A 15219-nucleotide genomic window follows, 5' to 3' on the forward strand; every position below is an offset into this window, starting at 1 on the left:
TTCGAGTACAGTTGTATTGCTTTCCCACTTCAAGAAAGGTTGATATTGCTGTCAGTATGGGAAGACACTTGGCTTGTGCAATGCTTGTTCTCTTCTTCAATGATTTATACACTCTAACTTCTCATGTGGTAGAGTAAAGAATATAGGCCCTCATTACCGGTCCAGCGGAAACTGGGCCCGTAAAATCAGTAGGTAGCCACCGGACCCGTAATGATTTACCACAACCTGACTCGCCGGAAACACTGGGGTATTACAATCGCAGCGTTCCGGGAAGTCAGGCACCGGTAAATTGTTAATCCCCATTCCCATTTGAGTCCCATATGGGAATGGGGACCATGGAAGAACCAGCCCCGTTACTAACGGTGCCCATGATTCTGTGACCGTCTGCGGGCGGGGGCCATTCCACCCGCCAGGTCTGACCCTAGCGAGTGGAACGGCCCCCACCTACAGACTCGTAGTTTGCCGGTCCGGAAACAATGGTGCTGGTAATCTTACCGGCACTGTTGTTTCCAGACTGGCAAACTTGTAATGAGGGCCATATTCTTTCCTTAGAGATCATAATTAGGCTCAAGGGACCACTCCTTGTTATAGTTTTCATATTTTAAAGATGTTAAAGTTCGGTATGAAATTGTATTCCTTTGTAACATGAAGGATAGCATTAAGTCCTCCTTTGGGACAATTAGACACACGTGACTACTCCATATTGTAGTTTTCAGAAGTTAAAGACTTTGACAATGGATTAAATAAGATTAGGTATTCGCCAATGGTCTTTGTTACGTTCACTTTTTTAATTGATTGCGCTCAACCACTACTCCAAATACTATCAGTCAGATCATGGTAAACAATGGATGTAAGCAGCTTTCTTTTTCTGATGCAAGAAAATGGCCTTTTCATTCACACGTGCCTGCATTTTCCATCATTCAGGTACTTCAGAGTAACAGTCTTTACATAGTGAACAAAGGATGTAAGCAGTCTTTTCATTCTATGCGATTAAACAGCCTTATGATTTACATGTGAGTGCTACATTTCCCATTATTCAGGGATTTCAGGTTTAATAGACAACTTCTACTTGCTTTACTCATACAAGAGTAAACGGGGGACTGGATACTGTTGCCGGCAATACTCGCACATGGTATTAGAACACCAAGTTTCATTTACCAGCTTCTCCAACGATTGCTCTTCTACGGCCTCCACCTCGACCTCTGCTGGTTCTGGCTGCTTAAAGACCGACACAATGGGTGGGATAGGAATGAACATGGGATTACCGATGGCATTAGTCAAGAGCGCTTTAAAGCATCAGCTCCTCCCAGGTAAAACGGACAATAATGTAATTAAAACTGGCCATGTTTATTTAAATAATGGGACACAGAAAGAGGAAAACCTACTTACAAACATAAGGCGTAGGACCAGGAAAGCCAGCCTACCTGTGCCCTAACGGAAGTTCTGTAAGCTACCTGGAGGGGGTAAAGATCAAATCCTGAGAATACCCCTAGATATGGACAGGCTAGTCCCCTCTGCTTCGGTCTGCACACTCTCACAGACCGACTCTCTAATTCCTTCATAGACATTATAAGTTTGGTAGTGGACTACTCTGGGGAAAAGGAAACCACTGCTTAGAGCAAGTGAGAGCCACGGCTCCCTGCATGAGATGACATTGCTAATGCTCTGCAACCTGATCAGCAGCAGAAGCAAAACTTTGATATGAGCTCAAGATATTTCAAGCCTCAATTTGTGAGATGAGCCGGCAAATGAAAGAGATTACTACATTAAGTCTACAACCCAATCATAAGGCATGAATGACCTAAGATTACAATACAGCCAACTGTGTGAAGAGACAAAAATGACCTCAAGTAGCACAACACATAGAAAAGGGAAAGCCAGAGATGGCGAAGGAGCCTGGTGAACCAAAAGATCCAGAAAGACCCAAGAGGCCCGGGAGTGAGCTGAAGGAGACAACCACTTACAGGAAGGTGAACCAACCAATGGTAACAATAACTAGGTCTGATAGTGAGAGAATGCAAGGAGCTATATTCCTAAGTGTATAGTGAGGGTGGCACTGTATCCTTGAGACTATGCAAGATCATCCAGGGCAGTATATCATTAGGTGCACAGTGAGCAGGCTTCTTTTATTTTATTGAGACTGTCAAGTAGAGTACGTTTGACTCTGAATCTCTGGATGCTTATAAGGAAGTGAGCTATGAAACATATCCCTGTGGACTAAAAAGGAAGTGAGCTATGCACTAAATCAATGTGGACTAAAAAGGAAGTGAGCTATGCACTAAATCAATGAAGGATCTTTGTCTGAAGGCTGGGAAAAACACTGGAACATGCAGATTCAAGGCCGAAAAGGCTGCAACCACAGTGTCAGTCTTTTGTTCCCAGCCCTCGTCCCTTTCAGTGGTCCCCTGTGCCTTATCTACTGTGCGGACCACTCTGCTTCCTTTCCATCCCCATCACCGTTTGCAGTCTGCAATACCGGATCCCAGACAGCATTTCGCATTTCGGTGCGTAACCTTTCAGGCCTCAACCTTCTGGGTACATAGTCTAAATACCACAAATGTCACAGGGAGATACAAATAGCCAATCTAGTGCTATGAATCTGAGACTGGGTAAATTAGCGTGATGGGTGCTTTGCGTCAGGTGTGATGCGTCAGGAATGTGAGGCAAGCCACATTGTGAGGTTTTGTCAACAAATGCCTTTTTTATTAAATTCAAATGTTGGTGGAACGCCTCACTATCCCTACCCTGGTGAGGATTTCCCTGCCTAAAATAAACTAAAAGAAACACTCCAACAAAGGATATCTGTCCCTCAAACTTCTACCTCTAACAAATAATTAAGGACATGCATGGCAGTTCAAAACAACAATGATTTAATTCACAATGTAACCAGAGTCTCTCTTCACAACTTGGGTGAATTCCCCTTCCCCAGGTGTAAATGGGTTTCTGCTTCCCAGTTCAACAAACGAACACTAGGAAATCCTGGTTTTCAACAAAGGTTCCAACACCGTCTTATGCCACTTCAACTTGCCAGCAGAAAGTTCCAACACAGAAAGTCTCTTCCTCCTTGAACAAGTTCTCAGTTCATCAGTAGCAACAATCATTGTCTTATTTCCACAACAAATACATTCCAAAGAAGTATAGTTCCTTTGCAACAGCTTTACTTAGCTTCTCTTTAGGCATCACAAACAGCATACATTGTCTCTGCCAGAACCACTTTATAGCACGTCTCCAACTTCTATCTGGTTTGCTCCCATGCCAGGCCTATATCTCCAAAGGTTTGTCATCCGTGTATACTCCCCTGCTCAAACAATGTTTCACATCAACAGTGCTTTTGGGGTTTGGTTCAACTGACAAGAGATTCACAACAACTTCACAATATTCAATAAATTGCAGCTTCAGCACTTGCAAAATCTCTGCGGAGAAAACAAGATTCACATTGGTGCTCTTTAATATTCTTCTACAAATGACGCTCCTTTCCTTCTGGATATCCCTTCCCCTAGAAGGTAAATCTGTTTGCCACTCTTGTTTCCCCACTACACCAGTAACCAATGTCTGCCAATGATAGTGTTTCTCTCTGCGTCTCTCTTGGCTTTGGCAATGTCATGTTGCACCAGCTTTCACCATGTGTTTGACAAAGTGTGGGCAGCAAATCTCCCAACCCCGTGAACCTTTCATTAGCCCCCTTCTGCTGTTGGCAATGTTGACTAAATTGTATTTGTCTAGGTTTTAATCTCTCTTGGCTTAGGCAATCCTTGTAGGTCTTGACTTTTACCAAAGGTCTCTCTTGGCTTGGGCAATACATGTTGGTCTTTTACCAATATCGCCCCCTTATTTTGCTGAGCTTCCCACAAACTCACACTTTTAACATTACAGTAATTTGCCTAAGTTTTAAAATGTGTTACCTTTAACTAGGTAGAAATTCAAAATCACTTTGGAAATCACTTTCTCTCCTATGCAAGTGTCGTGCTTGCTGCTGTTCAATAGTTCGGTATTCAAAAGTGAACTTTAAACTTCTTTCACGCTTACGCAAGCGTTGCTCACTCGCCAAATACTTGCTTGACCCACACAAGCAGGGATGAAGCACTCTGGGGTACACAGAGCAGTTTGAAAAGTAAGAGAATTAATACACATTGCTTCACATGTACCTGAGACATGTTTTTTTGTTTAACAGTGCATACGGGAAATGCAGGGAATGGCCCAGAAGCAGCAGCTCCTCCACAAGTGCATGAGCACATACAAAACCAAACTAACAATGTGCAAAATAAACTAGTGAGCCTGGAGGCAAAAATGGACCAATTGATGAACAGTTTTGGTGACTTAAAAGATTTTGTACAGAGACATATAATGGGCGATATTAAATACCACCGCCCCACCTGCACCTGTACACCTTCCACATGTCCCGCCCAACCATTCCCAAAATTCCCTGTACACAAAGACGTTATGATGAGACCTCAATAGCTTCCTCCCCTGATGACGAACCTGTGGAAAACTCCTATTCCCCTGCATATGTTTCCATTTCTGCTACCCTTCCCTTTCCTAATTGTATGTATTTATGTGTGTAAATGAAATTGTATTTGTTCACTGTTGCTGTGTGTGTGTGTTTCCTTTTTTAAAAGCCCTTTTAGGAGTCCACGGGGTGCGCGACTTCCGGGATGTCAGCAATTATCAAAATGGGGGTGTCCTATGGACACCGCGCCTGTCTGGGAAGTCTGCATTCAAAATGGAGGTGTCCTTAGGAATCTGCACATGTCTGAATGTCTGCAAAGCTGTGATGTACCTTTAATTAGTTTGGGGACCCCACCCCTGTCCTGCGGACACCTGGGCACATGTGCATCACATTCCCTGTGTCCTATGGACAATGTGCCTGTCTGGCATGTCCTCAAAGTTGTGGTGTACATTTAAATAGTTTGGGGACCCCAGCCCTGGCCGGCAGACACTTGGGGCATGCGCATCTCTTCCCCCCGGGTCCTATGAACAACGGGCCTGTCCAGCATGTCCGCAAAGCAATGACGTATTTTAATTCATTCTGGGACTGTGAGACCGTCCGCGAAGTGATCCCTAGAACCCCTATAAAAGGCCACACCCCAGTGTTGCTCCTCATTCTGTTTTGGGATTTCCTGAACAGAGCACTCTGCCAGATTGCTGGATTGCTGCCTCTCTATTCCACATTACTGGTTTCCTGCTGTACTGCTCCAAATTGCTGCATTGCTGCATTGCTGGGCTGCTGAGTTGGATTACCTGAATAATAGCATCCACTGCTGTTGCATCTGCTGCCTCTGCCTCTGCCTCAGCACCACCCCCACCAACACCACCATCACCTTCCTGAAAGCACGGAGAGGGGGAATAGGTGTGACGATACAGAGGAGGAAAAAGAGGAAGAAGAGAATGAGGTAGTGGAAGTCCCCACTACAAGCTGCCGATGTCTTGGATGTGGATGCTTTTTACCTCTGTTTGTGGCAAGCCCATGGATAGTGGGGCCTATGTCCGCTGCAATGAATACCCAGTCATGGCAAACCCAGGCTGTACAGTTATGGGACTGCCTCCATGTGGTGACACCTGAGATCCAGCCACAAAGCAGCAGTTTGTTCCCTTCGAACAGGGTAATAGTTTGAGTTCCACTTCAGCACCTTCAACATCTGTTCCTGTCACCACAAGGGACACTCCTGTGGGGCAGCGGATCCCTCAAACAGCCTCGCAGCCCATACACACCACAGTAGATCCTTACCTTTCGAAGGTTACTGTTTTGTGATTGTACTGCGACACAGAACTCTGCAGGGGTGAGCAGTTCCGGAGTGGTTTTGAGGCTGCGGTCTATGACCACAAAGGAAAGTAACCCCTACCTCAATGATGTGCACCTAACATCTTGCTTTCTCCATCTGCTCTTTCTTATACATGTGGTTGGCGCCCCTCCCAAAAAATTCACAAAACAGAAAAAAGAAAAAAAGGCTTTTTTCAGAGCAACCTTTCACATTTTAAAAATAGAAGTGCCAATGAAATGGTGCAGGCCCCCACACAGTCCGCTAAGTCTGCAAAGAGCGCGATTGTCTGTGGACTCCCAAAGCATGCAGGTGGTGGCAGCATGTAAACCATTGCATTATTTTCTGGGAAAAAGTGGTGGCTGGCTCTGAAAAGAGCCTTTGGGGGGGGTTGTTCTTGGAAGTTTTGAAGTGGCCAACACCTACTGCACACATGCTTGCTATGCTTGCATGAATGGGTGCAAAGCATTTTGGATATTGCACAAAAAAAGGTGATTGCCAGCATCAGTCAGATGGACACCATCTCTGCGGACAATGTTGGTGCTACGAAATGTAATGTTTTCATTGTGGAAGGTAGAGATACCCATATCTTGCAAAAATCTGCAAACAGACTTGTTGACATTGCACCTGGCTTTCTCCATTTGCGGACCAAATGATGAAGAGCGCAGCCACATCTGTCTCTGGGCAATGCGCAAAAAAATTACTTGAGAGTTTGGAAACATGTCCATGACTTTCCCAAGTGCCTTCTTCATTGCAAACTGCGGAGAGATTCCAGTAATATGGGCTAAACTGTTCCCTCCACAATGAACAATAATAATGGCTGGATGATGCTGCGTCACCAAAGTGGCACAAAGGGGAAGCAAATCCAGCCACTTCATGCCACGGACTCCATCCTAGTGCACATCCACATGAGGGAATTCAAGATGTGCAGCCACTCCACAGTGCACTGAATACACCTGCAACCAATGTATCCAAGAGTCCCCCAAAATTCAGACACTCTGCCTCCTGAAACACACAGCCTTAGCCACAACCATCTGCACTCCTCTCAGCAAACAGAGCCTCTCCCACACTCTCTCCTTGCACACCACACCCAGGGAACCTTATTTACCAATCCCCTGGCCCCTCTGTCCCATTTCCATGACTGCCATCCCTAAAAAGTCCCAGATGTGGCACGTGCAATCCGCGAACTACCGCAGAGTGTGTGGATAAATGGGGCAATTCAATGGGGTGGGGAGAGACATTTAACCCAGAGTAGAGATTTCCTCTATTGCGGTGGCTCTGAAAAGAGCCTTTTATTTTATATTTTTATTTTTGTATGTGCTACTGAGCAAACACCTTTTGTTTTCTATTTTTTGTGGATTTTTGTCTCTTCTTTTCCTCCTTAATGCCTTACATCAACGTATGCAAAGCATCCCTTAGACTGCAAAAAAAAAATAGCATTTCCAAGAATGGGCAAGGAAATGCCATCCGCGGTAAAATAGTGCACACTAAGGGGACATCTCAGCACGTCGCAGAACTATACCCATGCCTCTAATAACAAGGCACCATCCAACATTTTGCTGGGGATTGAAGACATTGGGGTTGTTCCGTTGTGCTCTTGGTAGTATTTCAGACAAAAACACCTTTGCAGTAGGGAAAAGCAGCATTAGTTCTTCCACCAACAACTTCAATAGAGGAACCAAACTTGGAGCACCGATGTAGCCCAAATGCTCTCCTCCACAGAGCGCCATCAAAACATGAGGACTACCAAAAGTAGTCATGTTTCTGCAAAGAGTAAGCAGTGCATGCAAATTGCAGCCAGGCACACTGCACCATGAAGCCCCCAGGCCTGGAAAACCAAGATCTTGTAGCGGAGGTCCCAAATAAAGCCTGCACTCCAATCACCCATTTTGAAGTGTCAGGAACATTCACACCGAGATATGTGACTTATGATGAGCAAATAAAACAGGAGAGAGCCGCAGTAGGGCTCTGTCCAATACCTATCATAATAAAAGCACCTATTGAAGTAACAATTCCAAGGAAACCCTGGACAGTAAGGTATCCATTGAGAAAACCATATCAACAAATGAAACGGAATGAAGATCGTCTGAGTACAGTCCCTGAAGAAACCAAAAAGGTCTTAATAGAAGATGGATGGTGACGTCACAAGAACCTAAATCTGACTCACATGTAGAAGAAATGACGACCAGAAAATGACATAAAGAGACAAAACGCCATGAACAAGGATATCGTGAACTTAGAGTGTGAAGGCGATGCCAAATGAAAGAAGCTTAAGCTGTAAGCATGGCAAAGATATTTGACCAGTTTACACATGTACATATGCTTGGAACTGCAAGAAAGCTACGAGAATCGTGCGGCTTGCTATGCTTAGTAGAGGGATAGTGTGGCAAGCATCATATACATATCTACCTCAAATAAATCACTTTATATGAAGTATCCTTCCACTTTGCACAAAAAGCAGAATCAACAAAATTACAAAAGGGCATTCGAGAAAGGTTTCACAGTCAACGATATCAGGAGCTGAGCATCAGAAACACAACTCAGCAGAGGCAACTCGTGCCTAAGGAACCAAGGTCGTATCCATCAAAATGAACGAGCAGTAGCTACAATTAACTGAAGCAAGAACTAGAATATACTGCTTTGAAGGGGCAAGATGAGAAGGCTAAAGCAGGTGGTGGGTCAACATAAAATCAAATACACAAATTGTTGAAGAAAAGGCAAATCCACGGTGTCTGAATCACGTAACCACCCGAACGAACGGAGCAAGACCCCCACACCTACGCATGGCTGTGAGCCAGGTGAAGATATCGAGGCTGAAGATGCAGTCTAAAGGCCAACCACTGTGAAATAATTGACACATAGCCACTAATGATTGATTGGAGGAAGGCTGGGTGAGTTTAGGGGAACCCTGCACCTGGCCGACCATTCTGCATGCTCTTAAGCAAAGCGGAAAAGTATGCATGGGGTTGGTGCCAACCCAATCACAATGGACCAAGTAATCTAGGGTCCAATAGTTAGTAGAACCAATGGGACGTCGTACTTTTAGTCTGCAGTAGTCATTTTTGAAGGAAGGGCTTAGATGCCCACCTGACAGTGTTTTCCCAATCCCCTTACTGCATTAGCATATACAGATAGTACCTATAGTAAAGTTACCTTTTCCTAACCAATAGAATTGCGCAGAGTTTGGGCAGAGTTCAGTCTGCTGCAGAGAGGACTGGTGAGAGGAGCTGCAGCTACGGTGCTACGGAGCTTGAACTTTGTTTTAGCTGTGGAGTTGTGTGCCTTTAAGGAAAATAACATCAACTGCCCTTAAAAACTCCTGGGAAGCACAGAGCTTGCGTGGAATTCGGGCAGAGTTCAGTCTGCTGCAGTCCGCTGAAGGCAGCAGAGTAGCAGGTAAGTGGACTTCATGGCGGAAAATAGGCCGTTGACACGTATGAAATCTAAAGAAGCCCTACTATCTCACGCCCCCATAACGCTTGATAACACACTGCACTTGGATACTGACATTGACATTGATAATGAAAGGGAGAAAGTGATGTCCGATGACTTATGTGAGTTGAGGGGGAACGTGTGTTCGAGTCCTACGAGTGAGGACCCCTCGCCGTTATCAACAGGCGAACGAATAACACCAAAACAAACCACAATGGTGACCTCATCGAAATTGAAACTGATACGCAATATTGAGACTCCGAAATTAAGATAAAGGGAGGAACGAACCTTAACTACGATAGAAACAGCTGATTTACAATCCTCAGAAACAAGAACATTAGGCTCACCTCACCGGCTGGACGAAATAACAAACAAGGAAGAGCGTGTACTTCCATCGGTAGTAAGTGACGGTGGCACAATAGCAATACCTGAGAACGAAACTGAGCTCCTCACAAAACCGGCTGCAGTAGGTGGTTCCTGTACAGGAGATGGATACATTACTGATGATCTTGATGAACCGGTTGACAACGCGAATCCACCGGATAAAATGGAGGACAGAGCCGTCACACTAACTGACGGAGCAGAGGTGATAGAAATAAACGTCAGGACATTTCAATCGCCATTCGATGTGACAGACACCGAGCTGCTCGAATTAGAAGTGCCATGCTTGCCCCTCGACACAAATCTACTTAAATTCACTTTCCCACAACAAATTGGAAGTAAAGTGAATGACGAGAGTACGAGCATGTGTCAAGTGATCGAGAGAGCAACATACAGAGAAAATGGCGGAGTCAAACTAAACCTGGAAACAAACCAGTATAGTGACAACATCAAACTGCAACAAAATGCTGTCACATAGACCAGCGATAACATCACAACGCCCTCAGGTGCACGGAAACCAATGGCTGGACCTAGCGGAGGTCTCAGAGTGTTCGACCTAGCAGGGCGGGAGGCAAGACTGACAGAAAGACTCCATGCTGATTTCGAAATGATGAAAACGAAACTGTCAGAACGCTTTATTAAAGCTAAATATGGCGACAGTAGATACACAAATGGAACATCCAGACCCGGAAAAAGCTTAACACAAGGGGTGACTGAAAGGGTTTCAGTACAGCAGTGTCAAAGTGGGTTTACAGAAAGAAACCATTTGGAAAGAAGCCAGAGAAAGGTAGAGGAATTACGTGAAGCATCTTGGGTAAACGGAAATGAAATGAGACAATCACTGGATAAAAATGAAAACCCACGAGCAAAAAAGATGGGGGAAAGTGCTCACAGAGAAAAGAGGATGTCAAACTGCTATGAATTTGGTTGAATTTGGTTGCAAAGGTTGCGACAGAACAACAACAGCAAACGCCACTAAGTACCACTCTTCGTGGAGACTTTGAACAAAGATCATTGAGTAGCGAAAATACACGCAGCCCTCTAGGAAATATATCAGACATCAAATCGAACCTGTCCGCTGTGGCGGCAATTCAAATACATAACAATGTATTAGCTGCTAGATCCTTGGCTTTAATTTCATTCATAAAGCTATACAAAAATCTAAATGAAGCTATTCAAAATAATGGAGCAATAATGGGCCATTTAAATGAAAAAATAGCAAAATGGAAAGCCAAATATTAGACGCTTTCCCACGGCTGGAAGCTGAGAGTGGAAAGTCTGAAGAACGGAGCAGCAGGTTATATGAGTTCATTCTGACAGAAAAAAGAGGAAAAAAACAACTTAATGCAAACACTGCTTGGGCTTTTGAATCAGAAGTCAGCGAACATTGTCTTGCCACAGACAACAACATCGAGTAAAGAACACTGTGGAATACATGAGGCGACACAATGCAGTATAGATGAAGAAAATAGAGGAGCTTCCACCAAACTTAGAGTGGCAGAGCCTAATCAACCATCAGAAACAAGCAGTCAAACGAGTGCAAGCTGCTCAGGAAATGAAACATCATTAAAAAATGACGAGACACTGCAAAACGGAACACAAATAGCGACTGAAAAAACCAGCGAGGAGCGCCTCAAATCCCAAATACGAGGTCAGAGACAGCAACCTCAATGGAAAATGCAGGTGATATTTCATCCTGCTCAGCATCAAAAGCGTCATAAGGGATCTTCAGTGGACCTGCGAAAAACCTCCCTAGTATTCAAATTACAACAAAATCTCAAGCAGTACGGTCTGGTCAAACAAAGAAAAAATCAGAAAAAAGAAAAACATCTCGAGTACAACTAAACAAACGAGTAACTCGAAAAAATGTATAAGAAACCATACCACACCAGTTAAACAAAAGTTATTCGAGAGAGAAAAACTGAACAATTTGAAGCAAGATAAAGTGGAAAGCACTGATAAAGAAACCGAAAAACCTACTAAATCAATGACAAGCAACCCAAAAAAATGAATAAGAATTGATTTGTAGCAGATTGTGAACATTACAGCAGAATTAATTGAGGACCTATGCAATTTGTCCACGTATTCCAAAGACAACCACAATGATTCAAGTGTGAACTCCCAAGCTGTGGTATACAAAGAAGCCAGAAGTATGCAAGAGAGACTACCACAGAAAATATACGAGGAACACTCAACAGGGAAAATTGTATCGCACAAGAACTTAACAGACCAAGAATCAGAAGAAGAAAGACCTCTAAATGCGCCGCAAAGGAAAGAAATTGTACAAAAACCGAATAGCACAACAAACGCAAAAATAAATGCGCTAACCATAATGAATCCGAAACAAACGGCAGCGCAACAACTGAAAGAAGCCATTCCACCTGCAGAAATACTTAATACGAAAAATAAGAATCGAAAACGTGTTTAATGATGAGATTGATGTTAATCTAAACCGATGAAATGATATGCGCCTGTTACATTCGGTGCCAGTACTAAGGACCATCAGATCAGAAGACATACGCATAGTGGAATACTTATGGGAAGAACGTGTTGACTGCGTTTTACTACATATCAATTCACACACAGTTTGTAAAATCTTGATAGCCGCAAAGGAAGAACTACTGTGCTTAGGCTTTGAGATCTCTGAACAGGAGTGGAACAGATGTCAAACTACAGGTGAGGAAATTGAGAATGATAGACTCAGAGGCACCACAGAACAGAGGCGAGACAAAATACGGAAACAACTAAAGGCTGAATCATTCTCACAGTCGCTAAACAGAAACTCCAACCATGAGATAAAGAAGCGCTAGCTTACGAAAGTCGAATATGACGTACCAGTAACTCTCATTTTCTGGAACACCCGAGGCTTTGCCCATCTATATAATGACTTCCCAGTAGACCTGAGTGACAAATTTGCAATATGTTTACAAGAAACCTGGATGCGCTCACCTCCAATAAAAGACAGATATCGCATATTTATAAATCCAGCAGAAAAAAATTCTCGAGGAAGACCGTTCTCAGGTCTAAAAACAATGATAAAATCAGGAACAAACTGGGAAGTAATAGAGGAAACAAACCCCAATAGACAAGTGCAAGCGACTTTGCTCCAACTTTCCAGTGACACAAAACATAAAACTCAAAAACTGTTACTGATTAATGTGTACTGGAATCCAGTAAAGATTTCTGATGAGGTATTTATATCGGCTGTGACGAAGATGATCGACAAAAATCAAAGGATTTGGCAAGACCTAGCAATCATTTTATGTGGCGATATGAATATCTCCTGGTTCGATCAAAACAAGGAGAAAATAAAAGATCAATCCACAGAAGAATACCGTCCTAGCTCTAGAAGATTACGATGGAACGAGGAAATGGTAGCGCGTGACTGTAATATTGTAAATGGAAACATAACTGGCGATATCCCACCGAATCACACATGGCACAACATGGGGCACCACAAGACCTTAGATTACATCTGGTCGTCAAGAAACGTGCTGACCAAAACTACTGAACTTCGTATATTGCAGACCGAAAATATTGACCACGACATATAAGTAATGTCGTGGACACTAAGGTGAAAAGTATTAACTGTGAATGAAAGTCAAGCTTTAGAAACAAACTATAGGAGAAACAGGCTGAGGCTAAAAGCAAATCAAATATCCAAACTTACCTCAGATCTCCAGAAGGCAAACAATGATCTCAATGATCCGACGAATTACCCTGCTCTGCTGCCAAAGCTGAGCTTTGGTAACGAGTTAAAATGTCGAAATGATATTGAACACAAACACACCTGGAGCCAGAGGGTAAAGAAAGAAAAGAAGCAACTAAAGAAAGACAAACAGGATATAAAATCATCTGAGGACTTCCGTGCTGTCAGTCTAATAAAAACTTCCATCAGAGTAAGGCTGAATGAAAAGGGTGATCTGTCTGAAGCCATGGACACAAATAGAGGAGTGAAACAGGGCTGTCCCTAGCAGCTACTCTATTCGAACTATATATTGCAGACGTACCAACAGCACTAGCAGACGTAAATTGCTTCCCCCCAAAAATCAACAGTAAGCATATAAGTTGTGCAACATATGCGAACGATATGGTAATAGTAGATTCAACACAAATAGGGCTCCAGCGGCTTTTGACAAAACTAGAAGCATATATGGACAAAAATGATCTACGGATAAACGTAAAAAAAACAAAAATAATGAAGTTCGGTCCCTCAAAAGGAAAGAGAAACACCAACTTCAAGTGGCGACTATATAAAGAAAAGGTCGAGGAAGTCATTGAAATCAGATACTTGGGGATAATGGTAAATACCTCTATACGAGAAAGGAGCTGGATAAAAGATCTACACCAGCAAACCCGTACCCTGGCCCTGCAAGGTGCAAGAATCCACACACTGTTTGGAAAATGTACATTAAAACCGATCCACACATTCTACTTACAAAAAGTAGTGCCTGCATTAACATTCAGGGCAGAAACAGGCTGGAACATAGACCACAAAATATGCTCACAACTAGAAGGAGTATTCTGGTGACGTGTTTTGAAAATACCAAATTATATATCCATGACTATAATACAGCATGAGCTAGCCCAGGAGGGAATACAGGTAATGGTACTATTGAAATCGATGGCATTATTCAGAAAGATGATGATTCCCAACCCTGAACCAGCGTTTAAAATACTCGCTACCCCAGGCAACCTCAAGTATGAAGGTCTACTGCAGCTTTTGGCCAACAAAAAGTTAAAGGCCACATGAAAATAGCCAACATTTCAATGGAAATGCTGCTGGAACGGCCCCAAAAAGCGAGAATAAAAATAAAAGAATGGTCATGGATTGAAAACCTTGATAAGTATGAAAAGTTACCAACAGCGACAGATATAGGCACCACAATGAATAAAGTAGATAAGATGCCTAATTATCTACAATAATTTCCCTCGAGATACCATCAAGACCATTTTTTTCCGTCTAAGAACAAACGCAATTAAAACAAGACAAATGATGGTAATGAGACATATGGATAACATAAAGGACGATCCTTGTAGACATTGCTAATTAGAACCGGAAATGGCAAAGCATTTAATAACTGAATGCCCAAGACTCAGAGACTCGAGATCCTTACATCTGGGAAAATTTGCACCCAAGAAAGATAACATAGACAAGTTTTGGGCCTAATTCTGAGTGGAAGCTCGATATATCTGACATGTGAGGTCATAAACTTTCTGGACAAACTTATAAACTGACAGTCAGAAGAAATATTAATTAGTATTAGAAGTAAAAAAAAAGGATGATGAAATGTATGGACATTTTTGTATAAAAGTTTGTAATAAATTAGATGTTAAAAAAAAAAAGAATTGCATGTCAACTTTTCAGTGTTACATGGAAAGGATGATGAGTTTTTAGTATAAATGTTAGGATTTTTATGAAGTTCATTGGAGTTGAAGCGAGAAGGAAGATCGCACCATTGCTGATATTCATAACTCCCCATATTTTGTACTTGTCATTAAACAGACTCCCTTTGCCAAACCGTTTGAGCTGTCCTTATTGATTGGTGTTGGAGTAATAAATCTGCACCCACATCCATCTCACGGGTGCCACTATCTTTTTTTAAAGTGCTTCTGAGCAAACCCCGTCTCTATGAGCCGGTTGTGGGTC

The sequence above is a fragment of the Ambystoma mexicanum genome, chromosome 7q, assembly GCF_040938575.1.
Source record: "Ambystoma mexicanum isolate Mex_15411 chromosome 7q, UKY_AmexF1_1, whole genome shotgun sequence".
Classification (NCBI taxonomy): domain Eukaryota; kingdom Metazoa; phylum Chordata; class Amphibia; order Caudata; family Ambystomatidae; genus Ambystoma; species Ambystoma mexicanum.